Source organism: Eulemur rufifrons, chromosome 4 (genome assembly GCF_041146395.1).
Source record: "Eulemur rufifrons isolate Redbay chromosome 4, OSU_ERuf_1, whole genome shotgun sequence".
Taxonomy (NCBI): domain Eukaryota; kingdom Metazoa; phylum Chordata; class Mammalia; order Primates; family Lemuridae; genus Eulemur; species Eulemur rufifrons.
The window spans coordinates 39802213-39826655 of record NC_090986.1 but is presented as its reverse complement, the minus strand read 5'-3'; the positions used below and the strand labels follow the sequence as shown (position 1 = coordinate 39826655).

At 38.8% G+C, this 24443-nt stretch overlaps 1 protein-coding gene across 4 annotated transcripts in view; it reads left to right on the top strand.

Annotated features, from left to right (window-relative positions):
* SCEL (sciellin) overlaps positions 1-24443 on the top strand; it is a 162631-nt gene that overhangs the window by 52328 nt on the left and 85860 nt on the right. For 3 of the 4 annotated variants that reach the window (XM_069467136.1, XM_069467135.1, XM_069467133.1), the window contains exon 1: positions 7693-7812. The exons of the other annotated variant lie outside the window; for it this stretch is intronic. The gene's annotated coding sequence lies outside the window, so the exon portion shown is untranslated. Of the gene's footprint in view, positions 1-7692; positions 7813-24443 lie in introns of those variants that run through there. 4 annotated transcript variants of the gene reach the window in all.

Here is a 24443-nt window from a genome sequence, read left to right as displayed (position 1 = left end):
GCCTAGGGCACATGTGGGGAAGTGGTGAGAGATAAGCCTGGAATAGTTGCAAGTGACTTAAAAAAGGCATTCTATCTCGTTCTGGCACACGTGGGTGAAAAAAAATTAAAAACAAATATAATTTTTAAAAAGGCATTCTAATTTGTACTGAGAACCCCACAGAATGAATTACCCAAAGTGCATTGATTTGGTTTGTAAACAAATTATAGTAATTTCTTGCACATTTTTAGAAATTGATTGTATAAGAATTTATGTATCTGCTTCTAGATACAGTGTGTAAAAGAAAATTTCATTTATAAGAAAAAAAAGACATTCTAGACCTGTTTTCTCCTTTTCCTATCTTCCCTATCCAATATGGTATTTAAAATGTGACTAGTGTAACTGAAGAAATGAATTTTAAATTTATTTAATTTGAATTACTTTAAATTTTAAATAGCCACATGTGGCTAGTGGCTGCTGCATTGGACAACAGAGTTGTGTATGTAATTTGAATTTTATGGGACATGGGGAAATTATGATGAGTTGGAAGCTGGTGAGTGACATGATTGCATCTGTATTTTGGAGAAATATTAATAGATTTAGAGGATGGACTGTCTTTCCTGGGGAGATATTTACAATGGGATGTGAACCATGCCTGTAGCCCACTTCTGAGCAGTTCCAAGGCTTAAGGGAACCATGCTTTGAACCATAAAGTGCAGTGACCTTGGTCACTGCTGATTGAGATGGGGTAGGTGTCTGACCAAAACTGTTCCTTATGACTAGCCAGAGATCCAACAGATGGCCTGGTGCAGGAACTCTACCCATAGGAATGCAGTATGAGAGAGTGACTCAAACAGATCTCTCTTAGGGGATTTAAACTGAAACCTGCCGAGACTATGACAAATTGGCAGCACCGTAGAAAGAAGAAGCAGGTTGAGAATCTAAGTTAGAGAACTAAGTCATGAACATGGGAGACACATAGAGATTCTCTTGGGTCCCCAGATTTGTACTGGACAACTAATATTATTTTTACAAAATAACCAGCAGCAACTATTATTTAACACCTATAAGGCTGCTGAGACACTATCCTGTCTTCCTTGTAGTCCCATGTCTTCAGACTAAACCCTCTGTGCTATGAATGTTAATGTTAGCATGCCTGGAATTAGCCTGAGTTATTCTACTAAAATCATAAATGAGCTGCACTGCACTCAACATGTCCAAATCATACTGATTGGTAGCATTGCTTCATTGCCATGCACCCTAAGAGTTTCAGAATGATTTGCACTAGCTGATCAGCACTGTTTACTAGTAACGGTGAGACTTACAGTTAGTATCTGGTGAGACCCCAGAAGCCCTGGTCACATAGCAGGATATGCCTACATGTCCAGCAGGGAATAGGAAATCCCAGCTGACACTGCCTTTGGGTGTTCCATTCACAAGTCAGTGGTTCTTGACCTGAGAGAGAAAGTGGATCCTGAGAAGAATCTCATAGAAGAAGGAGAATTGGAGCTTGCACGTGGCCCCTCTGACCCTTTACTGTGAGACAACCTTTAGCTATGAAGCTTATCTTTAATGCAGCTGTACACTGTATCTTCTTCCTGTAATAAACTGTAGATTTCTAAGTATCACCACTTTGGGTTCTGTGGGTCTGGTCTGCTTAACTGCTACTGTTAGTGTGAGCCCATCAACTGAGGCTCTCATTAACCAATCCTTACAACGTGAAAGAGCCTGACTGATTCAACGGGGTCAGATTTGAAATGAGAAGAGAACAGATAGCAGGTAATTAAAGTAGTGTGCCCTCAAGATAGTGAGGGCCTGAATTAGGCAGGTGGTGGGAGTCAAGTGGAAGAGGAGAGTTAGGCTGAATTAGGAGGTAAAATTGATGGTCATGGTTCAGTGATGAATCAATTGGACATGATTTAGAGTAGGGAGAAAGGGTGAGCCAGGAGGCAATGATGATGGACGTTCCAACCTTGGGCAGTAAGTTCAACTATGATAATTATTACTGGGACAATCTCTGTAAAATGTAGAGAAATCTTCCCTTGTTTTAAGAAAGCAGTGGGTGTTACAGGTGAGTTGAAGAGATAATATTATAGTCTTCTAGCCAGGAATAGAAAAATCTGGTAGTAAAATCAGATTCATAAAACAGATAAACCAGGCTTTTGTAAACAATGAATACCCCTTGTGTCTGCACATTTGTTGTGTATGATCATTATTCCTTTGTTCAGCCAACAAACACTGAGTGCTTCTGTGAGTCAAGACCTATGCTGTGTGTTAGCATAAGGACAAGTATGAAGGCCTGGCCTCTGATCTCCAGGGACTTACGATATAATACCATTAAATATTTGGCAATGGAGAGACTGCTATAAAGTAGAAGAATTAACTATGAATTGAGGAAAATTGGGAGTAAAGATCATGAAATTATGAATTAGCAATCTGAGTTTAAAAGATTTTAATTAGGAAAATTGATTTGCCTTTCTAAGTTTTTTAGCTGGGGGAAAAGCAATTCTTCTGTCCTATTCCTGTGGAATTGTTTATTTCCACCTGCAGCCCGTAGGATTGCACTATAGGTGCAGTGCAGCTATAGTGTCCACAGAAGACCACAAGAACAGGAAAATGTGGCCACGTAACACCCTGAGCAATTGGGGTTGCTGGGGTGCCAACTTGCTCTTTTGGTTCAGGAATGGAGGGAGGAAACTAGCAACATATTCATTATTAAGCAGAAATCTGGAAAAAGTTAAGAAGATCTAGGATGGCAGAGTGGATGGATGGTTCTTCTCCCTCTTGACCATGTAATTTGTCCACTCAAACTTTGAAACTCAGCATCAAAATCACCTCCCAGGTCTAGGAAGAACTCTCTGTTCTCTGCACCATGCAATGCCTGGCCTTGCAAATTGCTCTGTATTACTTTATCATGGTGTATTATAGTTGTTTAATTAAATGTCTGTCCTCCGAAACAAATTGTAACTTCCTGGTGAGCAAGAACCGGATCTCATTAATTTTCCTGTCCCTTGGGACTAAAACAATATTAGAGCATAGTAGGTACTTAATGTTTGTTAAGTGCACAAATGATTGAAAGGAGAGGATAAATGAGGACAAGAGGGATAAATCGGTAAATGCATTACAGAGGACAGTTTGGCAATATTCATCTACTAAAGTTCAAATGTATAAACCCTTGGGCCCAGCAATTACATTTCTAAGAATTTATCTTACAGATATATTCACACACATGCCAAATGATTTATGTACAGTGTTATTCACTGCATCTTTATTTGTTAGCAGAAGTTTAGAAATGATGGAAATGCCCATCAATAGTGGATTGATGACAGATTATGGACCGTCCATACCATGAAATACCCAGCAGCTGTGAAAAATCAATATAGAAATATCTTCAGAATATAATGTAAAAGGAAAAAAAGCAAGATTCAGAACAATGTAATATGCAAACTTTTGTGTAAAAAATGGAGGAAATCTCCATATCTTATATTTGTTTGTATATGAATATATGTTTCCAGAAGGACCCAGAAGAAATTATTAACTGGTTTTTTTGTTGTTGGAGAGACAGGCTTGGAGGAAGAGAAAGACTTCTCACTGTATTCCTTTTTATACTTTTTAGTTTCTGAACATTATAAATATATTAATGTTTCAAAATATTATATATAAATAAATTTTTAAAAAGAAAACCACACATGGATGTTTACAGCAGTTTTATTCATAGTTGCCAAAACTTGGAAGCAACCAAGATGTCCTTCAGTAGGTGAATGCGTAAATATGAGATATTTCCAGACAATGGGATATTACTTAACACTAAAAAGAAATGAACTATCAAGACATGGAGGAAACTTAAATGCATATTACTAAGTGAAAGAAGCCAATCTGAAAATTCTTCATACTGTGTGATTCCAACTATTTGACATTCTGCAAAAGGCAGAACTATGGAGACAGTAAAAAGATCAGTGGATGGGAGGGGTTAAAGGGAAGAAATGGGTGAGTAAGCAGAGCACAGATGATTTTTAGGGCAGCAAAATTATTCTGTTTGATACTATAATGGTGGATGTATATCATTATACATTTGTCTAAACTCAGAGGTATACAATAACAAGAGTGAACCCTAATGTAAACTATGGACTTTAGGTGATAATGATGTGTTAATGTAGGTTCATCAACTGTAACAAATTTACCACTGTGGTGGGGGATGTTGATAGTGGGGAGACTGGAGGTATATTTGAGCTCTCTGAACTTTATGTTCAATTTTGATGTGAACCTAAGACTGCTCTAAAAAATAATCTAGAAGAAAAAGAAAAATGGTGAGCTATATCTACACTATCAAAAAGACCCTAGAATTTGGAGCGATTCTTTGTCATTCTCTGGTTCTGGTATTGTAAGTTAATGAATGTGGGCTGTCGTATATTATTTTTGATACTATGAACAATATAAATACATGCATATATACATATATTTTCTGCTAAAGCCGTAGTATTTTTTTGTCACCTATTAGTCTGGGCTGAGATCTGCTGTAACCTTAGCTCACTCTGTAGTCCAGAGTTCAGCAACAGTTTCTTGGTCGAAGTGCCCATTCTCCTCTCTGGTACTTTGGAGAGTCAGTGGAGCTTCATAACCAGGAATGTGTGCTCCACAGTCAGCATACTTAGATTGGAATCCTGGACATGTCTAATTTCTAGCTGTGTGATCTTGGGCTTTTGTTTTTTCATCTGTAATTGGGCATAACAACAGTTCCTATAGTGTAGGATTTAGTGAGGATCAAATGAAATAATACTTGTAAAGCACTTAGCCGTGATTGGCACATACTTGGCACATGTTGCTGCTCTTATTATTATTTTGATCATTATTAAAATCATCATCAACAATGCCTAAAATCTGCTGAATTCTTAGGCCAAGAGTAGTTACTTCTTTGAAGCTTGAAGAAAGCCAGAAAGCCCAGGAACTCAGGACTGAGTTCTCCTGATCCCTCCTGGTGTAGTCTAGAGCACAGGTTTGGAGTTCTGTTTTAAAAAAACTCTAATATTGTCATCGTGATCTATTCAGTTGGTGAAGTGATGGTTGTCCTCAATTTCACTGCACCAAAAAAGACATAGGCATAAGGGTTCAGTGATTTGCCCGTAATAAATATCCTGTATAGCCAATTGAACTCAGGCTCCCCTGGGTTCTGTGCTGTGATCTCCATTGGTCTACATCATGCTGGTGCCATCAAAGTGTATTAAGCAATGCACCAGCTCTTGCAGCACTGGTGGTAATTCATTAATTCTGACATCTATCTACTCCCAAAGAGAAATTGGCTCTGCAATTACCACCTTAGCAATACCTCTTTTGTTTTAACAGGCACATATTTGTTTCCTCCATCTGGAAGGAAAATGGGTAGCCCTCTGTCTTTCAAACCCTCAAAATCTTGGCATAATAGATTAGAAAGTTTTGAGATGCTGATTTATCCTCTTTGTATTATTTGCATTTTCAGTATCAGTTTTGAAATCTGTCTGGAGTGAGGAGGTGACAATCATTTAATAACAATTATTAAATGAATGTATGAAAGCTTCTTAGAGAAAGGCCTGGCACATTAAAAGGGCTATATAAGTGTTTGCTATTTTTGTTATTATGTAGTAATAAGTGCTCATTTTGGCTGGTTGTTTTATTGGCTAGTTGTATCCAACACATAGAGAAAGCAATATGATGTTGCAATGTCTAATTTTACAAGGCAGGGTCAACAAACATTCCGCCATCTAAGACCTGTGGTTGATATTGTTAATTAACCATGACACTCTCCTGGAGTCCAGACTTACCTTACAAACTTCATCATATCCCTCCAGAAAGCCACCACCAATCAATTGGCATTGACACCTGAGATAAAACCATTGCCATCTCAGACTCTAAGCTTCCATTCTAAAGAGACCTCAAGAACTCTGACACTCGCAGTGAAATAGGTGTGGTGAAGCCAAGTTATTCTAGGCATGCTGAAGGCTTCCCAGTTCAAGGCCAGAGTGAAACCAAAGCTAAGCTTCTCTGGCCACTTCCACACCCAAACACATTCTTTATTCGACCTCTTCACACTGTGAAATTTTAAATATGATGCAGTCTTTTTGTTCAGTGTGTGCTCAGCACGAGGGGTTCTAAATTTTGCTCAAGTGTTTAGACTTAGCCCTTTTTCATACTACAGATTTGATTCTAAATGAAAAGATGCTGGTTTGCTTTAGTGATATGGCTGTTGTGGTATATAAAGTAAGAGAAACCTTTAATTACATGCAAAAATAATTGCTTGGAAGCTCAAAAGCCTTAAATTGTTTGGAAGCTCAACAGCTATAATGTGGGAAGCTTTACTTCATTATAAGATAGAAACTTATTTTTCTGGTTCTATATTTTATGCAGGACAAAAACATGCATTTAAACATTTTATAATGTAAATTACTACTAGTCCTACAAGGTAGCTCTTAAACTGTTTTAGCTCTTCGTTTAGAATATAACTTCTAATTTACTTTTTGAGTTGAGCCAAATTTATTTTTGAGTTGTTTTTCAACTTTCTCATTTGTAGTATTAATTTCCATCCTCAATCCAACCAACATTTATGGGCATCACAGAAATATAAAACATATTTTAAAAATATTTTGCACATATGAAATTCCATAAAAGGGATGAATAGACATGCATATATGTTTTACTTTGAAAGAATGCTTTCCATTTTAGATTTTAAAATTCCTCAGCCCAGAATAAGGGAGCATTAAGGAACATTAAGGAAGTGATCTCCCAGTTTATAATGACCACATACCGCAATTGCCTTGCTCTCCAATCTGGATGTTTCTATTTCTTGTCATAGTCATTTCTGTGGGCATAGCTCCACTGGACCGTGGTTTTCAGGAGTAGTCTTGCAAAGGAGGATTTGGTTAATTGTTAGTGTGACTGATGAATAAAGATGACCCAGGAGATTCTAATGACCCAGCTTCTCTCAGCTGTGCTCCAGATTTGCTAAGCTTCTTTCAAGCCTCTTTGGCTACTATGGAGGGTGTATTTCAGAACCTGTAATAGGAACCCCCACCTAGCAGGGCTCCTCTGCATTATTCCTTCCTCTCAGCAGAAGCAGCCTTTGACATTGGAGCCTACTGCTGCCCTCAGCTCTGAAAGACATTTCAAACATCCTTTTACCATTTTTTATATACAATGAAATAACATAAGAATCAAAATTCTTTTATTCCAGGGTATATTTTTCCTCTGATAGTTTTACAAAGTATTCTAGGCATAGAATTTGTGTAACACATTGCTTTTCTGTTTTCTGATCCCAGGGTTTCTGGGTTCCTGAGGACTTTTTTTTTTTCCTAAAGGAAGTTGTTTCCTTGAAGCAGTGTACTTCCTATGTGTGTGTCTGTGCCCCTGCCTTACAGGAGCTATGGGCAGGTAGGGATTCCTGCCACTTCGAGGTTTTTGTTTTGTTTTTTAAAAGAATATCCAAAATAGATTTGGTACTATGCCATCTCGTCAGTGATATAGTTGTGTGTATTGTTGATATCAGTTAAAAGGGTGATAACAGGAGCATATTTTGTTTTTGGCATAACAAGAATTTACCAAACAAAGGCAGTAGGCCCGTGAGTGAGACTGTTTTAATTGAATTGGTATTTGTACAAGGTGACACCCTGTTTCATACCACCCACCTCCTCCCTGAGTGACTCAGCCGCTGAGGGAGAAACCTCTCAACTGTTCATTAACACAGTCAGGTAGAGGCTGAGACTACACTGAATAAACTCCAGGTACCCATTCATTTCAGCCGTATCCACCTGGGGAATCACTGCAGGCTGGTTAGCCAAAAACGTCCTAGTTTTCTGCTCAAAAGAGGTAAGTTGAATTCTCTTTGCAAACATAAATACATCTGCTGTATGTGCATAACATTCTTTGTTTTCCTGCCAAATGATAACAATTAGAACTTACTGTATTATTTTTGTCTTTTTTCCAATTAAATTTTGTCAGCCTCCAACAGGCTGTTCTGCTTGTCAGCCAGCTCTGCCCTTCCTTGTGTTTTTGGATTGCATTGCTTTTAACTTCTTGGCAATTTTACACATTACAGGCATCACAAAATGAGCACCTATTTGAGTTTCCAAGTGGAGCTGTCAGCTGGTGAATCCTGTCACACATAAGGATAGGAAATTCTTTAAATTAAGGGACTGGCTCCGATGCTCTGTTCTCTCAAGTGACTATAAAACCATTTTTCAACAGGGATCTTTCTGTTTTCGTAATGATACCTTGAGTGAAATAGTGAACTCTCTTGTCTTATTTAAGTCATATTTGTTTTTCCTCAACTGCTAAAAACATTGCAAGTTGCTGAACTGTGAGAGAGAGATGCCAAACCTATCCTCCACTCTATTTTCCCAAAATAAGAAAAATCACCATTTCTTACATGAATGTACCAAGGAGTAAAGGCAGGGTGGGGTTAAATGGGGGTGTGTGGTTTCCCACAGGATTTGTGTGCGTTTGGCCAACTTCTCTACGTTATACTCTGAATTCTAACCTAAGAAGTGATTAACGTATATGCAGGCAATTTTCAACCTTTATTCATATCCTAGTCCTGAAAAACCAGTTTTTGAAGACTTTGGTAAGAATAGAAAAGTTATTTTAACCAGACTTTCTTTTACAATGAATAGTTAAGCTGACTTGTCTGACTTGTGTTTTTTCTCACCATTTCCATCGATGATACAGAGCTGTGGGATTGAAATGCAGGAACTATCTGCAGCTTGTAACTTGAAGCTCTGTGTCCTCCAGAGAGGTGTTCGCACAGTGTCCCTGGCTCTGTCTTGAATACTTGAGTTCTCATTGCTTCCTGTTGCTGGCCAGGTTGCCTACAGTCTCAGAGGAGTTTAGATACATCAGTATTCAATTCCCAAATGTTTAGGGAGAATTTTATAACTTGGCTTTCAAACATTTATAGTAATCAGAAAACTAAAGTGTAGCAATTGTGGATACTTTTATTTTACATGAAAAGTGATTAAATTTAAAACTGCTTTACATATCCACAGTTTATAACACAGATATGACCTTCCAGATCACTTGCTGTACTCTAGTGTTTACAGTATTAGAAAAATCAACTTGAGAAAACTGAGATATGACATGAGTAAAAATTTTAGTAAAACATTTGTATGATTCTAAATGTCAGGATATACAGGGAATGCAGAAAAACAGGACAGAATTTTCATTAAAATTTTAGCTTCATATAAATCTTTCATCTAATTGACATCATTTTTTAATGGAAAGGAGTATAGGCTCATCTAGTCTAATTCCTGAATTTTCTAGATGAGGAAAGCAAAGCATAAACGTTAAGCAACTTGCTAGGATCAGAGTGTCCGAACTAGAACACGAAGCCAGATCTCTTGTCTTTTGTCTTACTGAATTTTCTCAGTGATTTTTCAAATTTCTTTCACATAAAATTTATATTAGCAGGAAATGAGCCACACTCCATCTTTTTAAAGGGACTACAAATGATATGGAAATGAGAATTTGCTTACCCAGCAATACGTGAAAATGTATAGTGCGTACGTATGACTAAGATGTAATGGAATATATTTCCAACTTGTGGCTTATGGAGTCAGTCTTGCTATTTATTATATTTATGAGGTTTTAATCTCAGAAGCCAGTAGCCCCTCGGTAGGGAGGTGATCTGGTATGTGTGTGGGTTGTGGTATAAGCAATCAGGAACACTCTCACCTCAACTACCATTCTATACGTATGAATTTTGAGGAAATACCTGAGAGATTTGTATTCCTGGGGACTTTGTAAACAAAAGAGGAGATGTTTTGAAAGACTGAATTTATACTGTGGAATGAACTGCATATAATTCACTTGGCAGTCAACTTAAGCAAACATGATTTAACCAACAGTATCCCATATGATCAGGCATTAACTCCCAGAGCTCCTTAAGAGCAAGGTGCTAAAATTCTTGGTCCAGCAGTTCAAGAGAAATGTTTGTTGGTCCCACATGGCTTCTCTTCTGCCTTTGTCCTGCTTCTAGGTCATTTATTGACCATTTTCCATTTTCTTTTGCTGAGAACTTCGAAATAAGAATGTTATGTATTCACTGCTGTTACCTATCTGCAGTTGCTCCAAGTTCACTTTTTAATCAAAAGTCTTTAAGGACTATAATCCTTAAGTGTTTCTAACTTACTGCTGTAAAAATCCATATGATTTTAAGATTTGGGAGAGGCTTTTTCTCAGATGGATTCTCTGCCAAACGACAGCTACATTTATTGGACTTGCATTTTATGTTAGTTACTAAACTTCAAATCATCCTTTTATTGTGATAATTAATTGGAAGAGTGAATTTTATAGCTATCTATTAAATAACAACTGGCTTACTTATAGACACGAGAACGAATCGTCCTGAATAATCATTGTAATTGTATACTTGAGAGCTCTAAGGATCTAAATAATTTATTCTTTGTCTCTAGACCCAAGTTTCCCTGGCTCTAAAATGTTATTAAGTCTCCTTTATATGCAACCTCCTGAGGGAAGACAGTGAACGATAGATCATACTTTTCAAACTGAGATACACACATCCTAGGAGACTGTGGCAATATTCTAGCAAATGCACAAAAATGACAAAATGAGCATGGTGCATGTTTGTATGGAGAACTTATTTTAGTTAAAGAGTTTTGAAGAAAACTATCCCTATAATGCTTCTCTCTTCCCACTTCTCCCCAGGGTTCTCTCTTGTGTCATTAGAGATGCTGTGTGTAAAAGTTTAAAAGGAATTTGTGTACAAAAGTGCAGGGTACTGGAGTCCAGATGGACTTAAATTTGAATCAGGATCCTACTTTGACCAAGGATGACTTTTATGAGTGTACCTGTCTCACAGCACCAGCAGATTAAAAAAATTAGGATTCTTGCTGAAAAATTAATATATATACAAATTATATAATTTTATATTATATACATATTTTATAATATAATATTATATGTGTTATATGACTCTTTCACATTGGATGAAAAATATAAAAATCTAGAACAAAATCTCCACAGAAAAATGTGGGATTCAGATGAAGAAAATAAGAAAATTTTAGGGTAAGACATAAAGGTAAAAGCTTATCATAAATGTCAGCTCTTCTCAGAGCCTTTTATAGGATTCATGCAATTTCAATCAAAAGTTTCAATACAATATTTATTTTGGAACCTAAAAAAATATTTTTAAAGTGGTCTTAAAGATACGAGTAAATGAGGATAGCTGATAGAATTTCTAAAAAGGAAATTAATGAGGAGTGCTTGCATGACTAGATATTAAAATATACATAAAAAGGTGATGATTAAAACAGTTTGTTTCTATTGCAAAGAACTAAAGACAGGCCGGGCGTGGTGGCTCACGCCTGTAATCCTAGCACTCTGGGAGGCCGAGGCGGGTGGATCGCTCGAGGTCAGGAGTTCGAGACCAGCCTGAGCAAGAGCGAGACCCCGTCTCTACTAAAAATAGAAAGAAATTATATGGACAACTAAAATATATATATACAAAAAATTAGCCGGGCATGGTGGCGCATGCCTGTAGTCCCAGCTACTCGGGAGGCTGAGGCAGTAGGATCGCTTAAGCCCAGGAGTTTGAGGTTGCTGTGAGCTAGACTGACGCCACGGCACTCACTCTAGCCCGGGCAACAAAGCGAGACTCTGTCTCAAAAAAAAAAAAAAAAAAAAAAGAACTAAAGACAGATTTCTGGAAAAGAACAGCCAGCCACAAAGCATATTCACAAATATGTAAGAATTTAATATGTGACCAAGGAAGAACCCTATATCAATGAAAAAGGGAATTATTTCACCAGTACCAAAGTAAATCCACATGGATCGGTGTTTTATTGGGACAGCTTACAGAAAGAAGCGTGGTCCTAGGTGGCCACAAGACAGGTAAATCTCCACACCTGTAACCCCTAGACCCAGGGCTTATATATCATAGGGAAAGGTAGTATGTGCTCTGTGTAAGACAATTAAAGGCAACTTTCCAGAACAGGCAAGAATGCTATTTGCGTAATAGCCTATAATTTGTGTGATAACATCAAGGTTGACACGTTCTTACACTAAGGACAGTAAATAAAGTAGAGATCAGGAGACATTCACGGGACTGGAGTTATTTAGAAGTCAACACGGCAGATTAGCATTCAAGCTGGAGTCACTTTTGACTCCACAACACTCATATGCTGCTACTGGATTGTAAACTAGAACAAGATATATGGAAAGAAACTCGATGATAGGAATCAAGAATATTTTAGAAATTATACTCCATGGCAAGTAATTTTACTTCTAGGATCCATCCAAAGAAAATAATGATGTGGTCAAAGATTTTTGTATGGTTTTTTAAGAAACAACAGGGTAATTATGTTACATTGATAGATAAATGAAATAAAATATTTTATAGTTGCAAAAGAAATATTTAAATGTATTTAAATGGTGTTGGAAAGTGTATGTCTGTAGGATCTAATAGATAAGGAAATACCCTGAAAGAAAATAACAATGATTGATGAAAAGTGTCTGATTATTTTTCTTCATTACGCTTTCTTGTATTTTCCACATTTTATATAATGAGCAAGTATTCCTAATATAATGAGAAAGATTATACTGTGTAAAATTGGGATAAAGAATGACCACCTGACAGAGATTTTGTGAACATAAAATACAGTATTTAACATAACTAACAGGGGATAGTTTGTGGTCAAAATTTGAGGTTTCACTCATCTAACAAATATTTTCAGATAGAACTGGAAATAGCCCATCATGGGGCTCAGGTGATAGTTTTTATTGGCTAGCATTTTTATTAATGAATATTAGACTCATGTAAATTTTATAAAATGAAATACATTATTGTCCTAGAGAGTAGGACACTATTCATGCTAAAACTTGATGTTATCATTCTGCAGAAAAGATGAGAGGTGGAAAAAAGAGCGGGTGAGGGTCACATATCAAAAGCAAGAATCAACAGTGAGAAAACGTTATGGTGGGGGCTTATCAGACTCAGGAAATTGGTAGCATACAAACATCTGGGTGGCTGAAACATTGCATTTGTGCTACCTTCTGTCTCACCATCAGTGAGCAAATGTCCCAATGCTAAGCTGCGTGACTAACGAAATAGCTGATCTCTAACCATCGCAGCAAGCTAAATGGGTCTTTACCAGCCTGATCGTTTTTTGGATTTCCTTTTACCATATGTATTCAGGGTAAACGCAGTTGTTTATATAATTTGTGTGATAACATCAAGATTGACACGTTCTTACACTAAGGACAATAAATAAAGTAGAGATCAGGAGGCATTCACGGGACTGGAGTTATTTAGAAGTCAACACGGCAGATTAGCATTCAAGCTGGAGTCACTTTTGACTCCACAACACTCATATGCTGCTACTGGATTGTAAACTAGAATAAGATATATGGAAAGAAACTCGATGATAGGAATCAAGAATATTTTAGAAATTAACTTAAATGGGCTTGTTAACATTTACACTTCATGAAGCCCTGTTTGTTTTCTCCTTTACATAATATTTCATGTTCTTTTAGGTGATAATTAGTTGTTTGATTATTTGTTTTAGTTATCTTCCAAAAGATAATGCTTCTGTTTATTGGTTTATCATTATTGGGTCCCTCTTATTCTTCTATTGAAAATGATTTTATAGCATTTATGCTTTTCCAGTTCATAGGGATTTTCCCCATTTCAGTGGTTTCTGGGAAACAAGTAGCAGTAGGTTTGACACTGTTACCAGGCCATGAAACACTCAGGACTCTCATACACAAAGATGAATACCACCAGGGCATTTGCCACTTTGTGCAATTTTCTAGACATTTTTGGTGTATTTTTTTTCTTAGTCTACTTTAGCATTTTTATACTCTCCATCATGATAGAGATTTACCCTAGGCAACTATTCACATTTGGTATTTCCAAAAAGATAGCAATTTACATAAGTATATTAGAATCTTGCTACATTGATTGGGAGATTTTGGAGCAGTTAAAAATATTCAGCTGTCACTCTGTGCTGATCTCATGATGCTTTGGTGAAATGGGTCAAAGAAATCTCCTCCCATTCTTGCCCTTGGTTGAGCTCCATTATGGATCTCTACTGCAAAGGGGTTGTTATTCTTTTTGCTATTTCTTTTAGCAGAATAACTTTCCACCTATTGGCCCCTTTTTGTTTCCTGGGCTTCTGAAACAGGTACAAGCTGATTTGAGTTTGGATCCCACCTGTGCAATCCACTGGATATATAACCACTAGATATATATAACTACTCATGCTGAGACTCCTGTCCAGAAAGAAACTAATTTTTACTGGCTGCCCACATTCCCAAATCCTGCTCTAGCATTCTGCAAAAAGACTCTGACTTCGTTGGAATCACTTGACATAAAGTTTCCTTTAGGTACAGAATGAGGATAGTAATAGTAACAACCTGAAAGTATTGTGCAAGGTCTAAATGAGACAAGACATATAAAGATGGATAAAGCTATAATTAAGGCATGACTCCAAATATCAGCAGTCAGACTGAAGTACTTTTCTTTTTTTTTTTCTCTCTTTTTTTCCTCATCCTTTATTGTGTTAATCTACTTTCTGCTGCACATTTTTTTTTTCTGTTCTGCCTTACTTTTCCTATTCTCTTTTCTCTGTGTGCCCTTCCGCTACCAATTTTAGTTTCTTTGCTCACACAATCTTTCTTAAGAGAAAGCAGGGAGTGGTAAAGATAGTATCAGGTAAGCCACGAGGCGTTTTGTCCTTGGGTAGGAAGAAAGAGTGAGATCTAAAAAGTCTTTGTGCTGAGAAGACCCAAAAGATGAAAAAGAAGATTGTAGCCTGAGCTGAGAGGTGGCCTGGGGAATTCTTGGTGCTGGGGCAGGAACAGTTGGGGCTGGGATTGGGCTGGGGGTATAATGGGTCACCTAATGGACCTGAATGCTCCCAGTTAAAGTGCTATTATGAAAAATAGAAAATATGGAAAGAAGTTGAGAAAGGCCATAAGGAGATGAGGAGAAACTGAAAAGAAGACAAATTTGGCTGGGTGCCCTGTAATCCTAGCACTCTGGGAGGCTGAGGAGGGAGGGTCATTTGAGGTCAGGAGTTCAAGACCAGCCTGAGCAAGAGCGAGACCCCTGTCTCTACTGAAAATAGAAAAAAATTAGCTTGGGCATGGTGATGGGTGCCTATAGTCCCAGCTAGTAGAGAGGCTGAGGCAGGAGGATTGCTTGAGTCCAAGAGTTTGAGACCAACCTGAACAAAAGGAAGACCCCATCTCTACTAAAAATAGAAAAAAATCAGCCAGGCTCAGTGGCACATGCCTGTAGTCCCAGCTACTCAGGAGGCCAAGACTGAGGATCACTTGAACCCAGGAGTTGGAGGTTGCAGTGAACTATGATGACCCCATTGCACTCTACTCAGGGTGACAGAGCGAAACTCTGTCTCACAAAAAAAAAAAAAAAAAAAGAAAAGAAAAGAAAAGAAAGAAAAAGAAAAATTTAAGAAATAGGGGATGCTGATAGTTTTATGCATACAAAAAGAACTAAGAAAGTTGATTGATTTCATGATTCAGCACTTAAGCAGAGTGATTTCATCTAAAACTTAATACAGATGTCTTTGGGCAGAGGCTGTAGGCAGTAGATGGAAATTAGCTCTCTCTGGTGTTTGGCCTCAAAGAGGAAATGGAAGATGGGCCAGTAGTGGAAAAGATTTTTTTTTCCTGCTCTAGTCTTACGCACTTTGACGTCATGACTTCATATCAGAGTTCTCAACTTACGCATTCAGTGCTTTAAAGGTAAAGGCTTTTGGAGTTCCCAGCTTTCACACATCTTTTCCTATAATATTCCACCTGTGAGGCACAGTTGCTGGTGTCTGTAATCGGTAGGCATATGTACTAGCAACAGCATTGTGAGCAGCCAAGATTAGAGTATTATCTTGCTCACAAGAAGCTAAAAACTTAGTTGGAATTAAACTGAAGGATGGCACTTAGAATTATTTTCAATTAACTGAACTGAGGCTACTAAAGTGTCATTTATTTGTGTGTTGTGTAGATTTGAAAGTCAGGATAACCTCAGCCCCAGTAATAAGTAATTCGTTTAAAGAATTACATAAAAATAAAACTTGGCAGCATTTATTTTTTAACACTACCAATTTGAGAGACTTGTAATCTCGAATCCATTCAACACAAGGGCATTTTTAAACAAAGATATTACTTACAGAGACCTATGTTGTGTTGAGTTTTTTTTTTTTTTTTTTTTTGAGACAGAGTCTTGCTCTGTTGCCTGGGCTAGAGTGCTGTGGCATTAGCCTAGCTCACAGCAACCTCAAACTCCTGGGCTTAAGCAATCCTTCTGCCTCAGCCTCCCAAGTAGCTGGGACTACAGGCATGCATCACCATGCCCAGCTAATTTTTTTTTTCTATATAATTTTAGTTGTCCAGCTAATTTCTTTTTATTTTTTTAGTAGAGACGGGGTCTCACTCTTGCTCAGGCTGGTCTCAAACTGCTGATCTCAAGCGATCCTCCCGCCTCGACCTCCCAGAGTGCTAGGATTACAGGCGTGAGCCACCTCGCCCGGCCTATGTTGTGTTGTTGATCTATTTTTATTTGTTTCTTTTAATTGACAAATAATAATTGTACACATTCATGGGTTCCAATATATATAATGTATAGTGATCAGATCAGGGTAATTAGCATATCCATCATCTCAAACATTTGTCATTTCACACTGATCTATTTTTAATAACAGTACAAGAAATATCCATGTATATATAATAAATACCAATTTATATCCCAGGCAAGATGGAAAGAGTTCCACTGCAGTCGAATGTCTGTGGAAGTAGAGTTGAAACAAGGACTTGCACCCTAGAGGCTTTTGATTGTAGCTTCTAGAAATGGCTCTAGGGCCTCCAACTGCGCTGACAGGAGGGAGATGGTTAGGGTGGCATGGCTAATGGGTCCTTAGAGGAAAAGAGCAGACAGAGCTGAGGGAGACTGTGGGGAAGATGCAGGAGAGATGCCAAAGGGGAAAGAGAAATCGTCTAAAGGGCAGACCTTGTCTAGCTTGGGCCATCTGACAGTGGCCACCACTGCCTTGCAACCTGCAGCTTTGATGAGAAAAATTTAATTCCCACAAGTAGTCATTTTCATTTCAGAAGAAAAAACCCAGCATTCTTACTAAACTATTATCACCTATAAATAGAAAACATTACAGTTTCCTTTCTCATTTAGCTTGCGGCAATGGCCACCATGGGGCTACAAAAGAAAATGAAACATTGTCAAGCCGTCTGTATGAAATAGATCCAGGGAAGGAGTATGGTCAGGGATAGTGTCAGGCCACTCCTGGCTGCAGGTGGTGGTGGGAGGGGTAAGGCCCGAGGCTGAGCTGTCAGGGGAGGCTGGGGCAGCCATTCATTACTCTGCGCCTCCCAGCCCTTCTTCCATTATCATCCATCTTTTGGAACTCCAGGGCATTTCTCTGAGTGCCGGGAATTGGCCATATCACATGGCAATTTGAGTTACGTGTAGTATCACTTACTGAAAAGAGCGCTGGCAATGCAGTCATATAGACCTAATTACAGGTCCTGGTTCTGCCACTTACTGCATGATTTGAGCAGGTTATTAACCTCTGTGATTTTGAGGCTCTTATAATTAGAGATAATAGTACTCACCTGGAAGGATTAAATAAGATAATGTGCCTGAAACACAGGGCACGGTGGGTGGTACATGGTAGGGGCCCAACAAGTAACCCTTCTTGCTAGGAACGTCGAACACATATATAATGACTTACTGATAAAAGATTCACAAATATCGTTTGTAGACCCCCATTGGCCTTCTATTTGCTCCATGGTGACTTGGTAACATGTGGGGAGAGCATTAGGCATTAGTAACAAAAAAAATGGAAAAGCAATATCTTAAACTAGGAGGCTTATTTTTCTCTTGGAAGGAGAAATCTAGAAACAGATAATTGGCTATTGTGGCAGCTCTGTGACACTGTTGAGGAACTGGGCTCATTTGAACTTCCTGCTCTGCCATCCTTAGTGTGTGAATTTAGTCCTTATGGTTGCTCACCATCCATACGGCCTACGATGATGGCTCTGCAAGGCATGTTAATTTCAGAAAAGAAGAGGGGGAAAGGACAAATTCTTCCCAGGAATGTCCGCTTCAGTCTTAATAGTCAGAAATACACATGTGTCTACCTCTAGCTTCCAGGGAGGCTGAGAAATATAGTTTTAGCTACAATAAGAAAGAGGAGAATGGATATTAGATAGGCAACCATGGCATGCCATGAGTCCCTATTTGGAAATTTCCCAGTTATCTGTGACTGGGCCTTTCTTTCTTGCCCTTTTCCATTTGAACAGGGCTCCTTTGAAACCCCCCTAAAAGTTCAAGACAAATCTTAAAATAAAAAACATATCAGTAAATTTGTAATTTAAAAGAGGGAGGCATGACATTCTGGAGGCATTCTAAATATAAAAATCAAGATTTATCCTAAAATACAAAGTGATGATTACTAACATCTTTGAGCATGAAAATTCCTTTTTAAAATTAGAGAACTTCATGATGTTTCACATATGAGACTAATTATATTTTTAGTAATTCACTGGTTGACAAAAAGGTATGATGGATTTAGTAATTTATATTCCACTAATAAAAATGCTTGGTGCTGAGAGAAGGATTTGCAAGCAGACCCTTGCAATAGCTCACTGCTGTTGCTCTGACCCCCCACCTCCTCCACCCATAGCCCACCTGGGGGTTTGCAGCTAGGGTTGGGTACCATGCTGGGATGGGTGAGATTGTGGTAGACTCCCATATCATCAGCACTTCCTGCAGAGAGCTGTATAGGGAAACACAGGTATCTCTTCTTCGTCTTATATCCAGGGCTAGCTCCCATCAGACTCAACATTCTGCTACAGAGTCTGATATTTTCATGCTATCTATCCATCTAGATATTCTCCAGAAGGCCTTGTTAAATGAGAAAAAAATGAAATAAGACACCTGAATAAGCTCATAAGCCTTAACCCCTTTCTCTCTGCTAATGACTAGTTTTAGGTCTATAAACACCCCCATTGGCTCCAACCCAGAATTTCTGGGATACTTTCTAGGAATAGTTTCCAAGAAACCCACTTGCTTTCTCTTGGACATCCCAGTTTTCATCTTGTTGCCTTTTCCATGGTATGTAGCTCCCTGCCAAAAACCCCATATGGATATTGTTTTTTTGAGTTTTCCTTGGTATTCTACCCATATCCCACCTCCGTCCTCCTTCTGACACAGGCTTCTGCTGCCCCTTTAGGCCCTGCTGGGTAAGGAGGAGAGTTCAGCCAATGATAACACTTTAGATGATTTTATAATAATTTATAACGTATGAAGCATTATCTCATTTAATTTCCACAGCAACCTTTTCGGATTGCTGTAACTCCCACTCTGCAGAAGCTGAAGCAAAGGCTTGTTCCAAGTAGCTACTAAGTGGCAAAGCTGGAACTCAACCTGAGGCTTTTCAGCTCACAGACCATCACATTTCCTTCCATGCCACCAGCAACACGTTAACTTCTTACTTGTTCAGGCATATTTTACTTCAGATTGGCTAGTACAAGGATGCCGAGGCAGTGAGGCTCAAATAGATTTTGAGGGTTTGAGAGCGATGGAAAGTTCTGGGACATAAAGGGAAGGTAAAGATGAGATCTAACGGTGAGAACAGAGGTGTTGACATTGAGATGGGCAGGAATTCTGCAAAGATCCAGTGTGCATCCTTAACCCTCTAAAAGAAGGTAAGGGAAATTTCTACGTGCAGAGGATACTTGTTCATGGAGGGTAGCCTAAGTAGTATGGATAGAAGAACATGGTATGTGTAAGATAAGTTTATGTGTTTTAATGAGTGTATGTTTTCTAAAAATCGAATATAGCTATACAGATAGCTGTTTATGTTGTATACTTATTTTATAAATAAAATATTTATATATACTATATATTTACTAAATGTATACTATATATGTCTATATCTATAGTATATATTTTTAAATAACATAAGCTCAACTGAAATAACAGAAAACACATTATCCAATGGTTACATGTTTTGATAACACAGTAGAATATCACATTCTCTTATTGTCACATAATCTGCTATACCCCATTGTTAGTTTACATAGACACGCTCTTGCCTGGCATTGACTTTTTCCTTGCAACTCTCATTTCTGCTTTCCTGTATAATAGGGGGACCCTGTTTGCAAACCACAAATGGGAAATGGGGTCTGATCAGGAGGTAGAAAGTTTTAAATTTGGATGTTTCTCTATAGTTGTTTAGCTTATTCATGTGGCCTCTGCTCGTGAGTCACAGGAGCCACAGGAGCCAAGGCCTGTTTATCCTTATTGCCCAAGTTTAACAGTGACTTGGATAGCTCAGGTTCAGAGTGCGTGTTTTCAGGACTACAATGATGAATGATCCATGCTATCCTCAAGACAACAGCTTAGCATTTAGGATTTGATGCAGACGTTTACCCAGGGAGGGTTCAAGTGTTAATAGCAGATGGAGATACAAAGTACTCATGGGCCTGAGATATCTTGTGAAAGAGAATCTAATTCCATTGTATTCTGGCAAAACCACAAAGGCCATATAAGCATGTCTTTGCTGTCTCTCTAGCTCAGAGAAGGCCTATGTCTGCTGCCAGTTTTTGTTTTTATTTTTAAGTTGAGATATAATTCACATACCATAAAATTCACCATTTTAAAATGTAAAATTCAGTGTTTAAAAAAATGTATATATACAAGGTTGGGCAACCATCACCACTATCTGATTCTAAACATTTATTACCCCCAAAAGAAAACCCATTCCTGTTAACACTCTCCATTCTTCCCTCTTCCAAACCCTGGCAAACACCAATCTACTTTTTTTTCTATATATTTGACTATTCTGTACACTTCATATGAATGAAATCATACAATATATCATATTCTGTGTCTGGCTTCTTTTGTTTAGACTAATGTTTCAAGCTTCATCTGTTGTTGCATGAATCAGGATTTCATTCCTTTTTATTGCCGAGTAATATTCCATTGTGTGGATATACCATGTTATATATCCATTAGTCCATTGATGGACATTTGGGTTGTTTGCATTTTTTGGCTATTATATGCTACTATAACAGAGTAGCACAAGATTTTGCATGGACCTATGTTTTATAACCAAGGGAATGTCAGGGAATACACAGAGAAGGCTGTCCTATAAGGGTTTGTTGCAATGGCTCCTTAAGAGGCTGCCCTGATTCTCCTGGGGCCCAGCACCAGGGCAGAGCTCATGGGACTTCCAAAGAGTGAGATGTCCAGGATGAGGCAGGCCCCACTGTTCACTATCCCTCTCTTGCTCTAATGCGAAGGCACTGATTTAGTCTTGCAGTGATTAGGAGCATTATTGCTGGTTGCTGAGGATTAGAAGCCTGACACTGTCTCTTAACACCTTGACCATGTGACATACTCTCCCTGAGCTCCAGTTGTCTTATCTGGGAATTGGAGGTAATAATAGCCACCCTGCAGTTTATGTACGGATGAAAGGCAATGCCTAGGAAGTACCCTGTTCAGAGCAGGGACTCACCTGTGGATATTTGTACTATGAATAATTGTCCTGTGCAGTAAGACAATTGAAGACACAAAGGGCTCAGTCAGGGACAGTATGGCACAAAGCTCTTTGAATGACTTGGCTATTTCAGAAATACTTAAATCATTTTTTCCCAAGGACTGTATTGGTTTACTAGGGCTGCTATAACAAAATACCACAGACTGGGTGACTTAGACAAAAGAAATTTGTAATATTTGTAATCTTACAGTTCCAGAGGCTGGAAATCGAAGATCAAGGTGTCAACAGGTTTGGTTTCTCCTGAGGCCTCTCTCCTTGGCTGGCAGTTGGCCGCCTTCTTAACTGTGTTCCCACATGGCCTTTTCTCTGGTATCTTTTTGTGTTTCCAAATTTTTTCTTCGTATAAGGTCACCAGTCAGATTGAATTAATGTTCACCCAAGGGCTTCATTTTAACTTAATTTCTGTAAAGGCTTTTTCTCCAAATACAGTCACATTCTGAAGTAACAGGAGTTTAGACTTCAACATATGAATTTTGGAGGAACACCATTCAGCTGATAACAAGCCCCTAGGGAGTGCCTACTCTGTCCCAGACTCTGGAAATAGAAGGGAAAAACGTAGGCCTTGCCTGCTAGAAACTTAGTTTCCTGGAGAGACCAACAAATAAGCATCCCTGCCCTTCGTCTCACAACTGAATTTGTGATCTCTGCAAATGTGTCATCAAATATGCATTCAGCATGTTGGCCACCTCAGAGCCCCAGTTCAATCAGCTGAGAACTCTCCAGGTCTTCATCAGCTAAGAGGAAAAGGATTTATCAGTGCCCATTAAGAAACAGGAAGTAGGCTAGCCAAGAATCCTGAGAAGCACTACTGGACAGAGGCAAAATGAGCAATTAGTTGAGTTTTCAGTTGTCTTTAGGTGCCCCTTTACCTTCCTTTCTGCTTTATGCAATCTCCAAACATAGCCAGCCGGGGCTCCCTCACATTGCCTGCATGCCCAGCTGCAAGTTCAAGTCTGTTCCCTTCCCTCCCCACATCCAACCATATCTCTCCTACATCTTTGCTCTTTGCTTTCCAACATGATAGAGTAGAGGCATGAAGTTAAGAATCACTGGGCACCTACTGTGTGGCAGGCAATAATTAGACACTTTACATATGTTATTTCATTTGGACCTCATAATAGCTGTATTTCACCTCATTTTACAAATGAGGTACTTGAGCTAATAACATATCCAAGGTGACACAGTCAGGAAATAGCCTTGCTTAAATGCAGGTCTTTCTAACTCCATGCTATTAGTAATCACCCTAAGTAGTAAGACAATTGAAGACACAGAGGGCACAGGTCAGGGACAGTGTGGAACAAAGCCCGGCTGCAGGCTGTAGCGGGCAGGAAGGCTATGCAACCAGGCAGCCCCACCAGCTAAGGACAAGTCCCCAGAGAAGGTACAGTCATGAGCCTCTAGTTGCCAAGCCCCAGACTGGTAAAGGGGACCTGGTCTGGGCTCCTACAGCCTCCGCTTCTGTAGCCCTGCTGGCATTATTAAAGAAGACTCCAAGGGAAATAAACCCTTGACCCAAAGGAATGTATCTTTACCACTTCAGGTCCTATGGCAAGTTGTTTCAGGAGACACTTTTGTATCAAAGGATAAAGGGGTGCTTTTAGAACTCTGAGATTATACCCATAGAAGGCTATCCAATAATACTGTTTTAAGTCCAATAGGATTTATCGTTTGATGAAGTGGTTTTTGTATTCATTATTCATTTGATCATTACAAAAACCTTATGAAATAGATGGCAGTTTTCATCGGTCCCATTTTGCAGGGAGGTTACGTGGTTCAATCTCAGAACTTGAATGTGATAAAGCTGGACCTAGAACTTGCTTGTGACTTGAGATCAAATGCCCTCCAACGTTGTATACATGGTCTGGTTGGATGGACGCTGCAAAGAACATAATACCCGACCTAGGGTGACCAGCTATCTGGTTTGTGCAGGACTTTTCTGGTTCTAAAACTGAAAGAGACAGAGGGCTAGTCTCTGGGTCTAGGCACAGTGCCCAAGGCCCACAATGCATTTAAGACCCACAGAAGTGCTCAATTTTAATTACTTTCAACACCAGAAGAAAAATATGAATTTAATAATAAAAACAAAGCCAGCCTGGATTATGTTCATACTAACATAGTCATAAAATATAATTTTTAATTTGTGTATATATGTGTGTGTGTGTAAGAAGGGACCATGAAGGCAAAAGTACCATACAGTCATAATTCAGCTCTGGGGAACTGGATCAGTTCTAGGCAAACTGGGACTGTGGTTTGCCTTAACCCCTTCACATCTTAATAGTAGTGGCTGGTCATAGCTAAGGAACTTTGAACTTTCCCATGTGGTGGTTGCCTAAGATCATGAGTGTTGCCCCAGATCTATGATTTCCATTCATCTGGCTTCTTCCCTTCTGGTTATGTGTCAGTTGCTTGAGTTTGCTTTGGCTTCCCTGATAAGGAGGAGATGCACCCTCTTTGGGCATTCCTCACACCATGGCATGGGTTCCAGCACAATGTCTCTCTCTTCCTCTTGACTATGACCAGGTACTTGTCTAACTCATCTTTTTGTCCTCAGCTCCTCGCTCAGTGCCAGGCCAGGCACACTGTAGGTACTAAATGCATATTTATTGATTGAAAGAATGAGTTAATTGATGGTCTGATTCAACCAATGGCTTGTTAGATAACACTGGGGACACTAAATGCCCTGGGCCTCATTTTCTCCATTTGTAAAATAAACATGTTGGAATAAATGAACTGTCAGGTTCTTAGGGAGCACTTTATGTCATGTATTTGTTATGCCAGATCATGTGACTTTGTCAATGTCGTTGACAAGTGTGCCTCGGTTAGCCAAGACATAGTCATTTACAGATTCTTAGTAATGCTATGTTTTCTTCCATTCCCATTTTTCTTTTA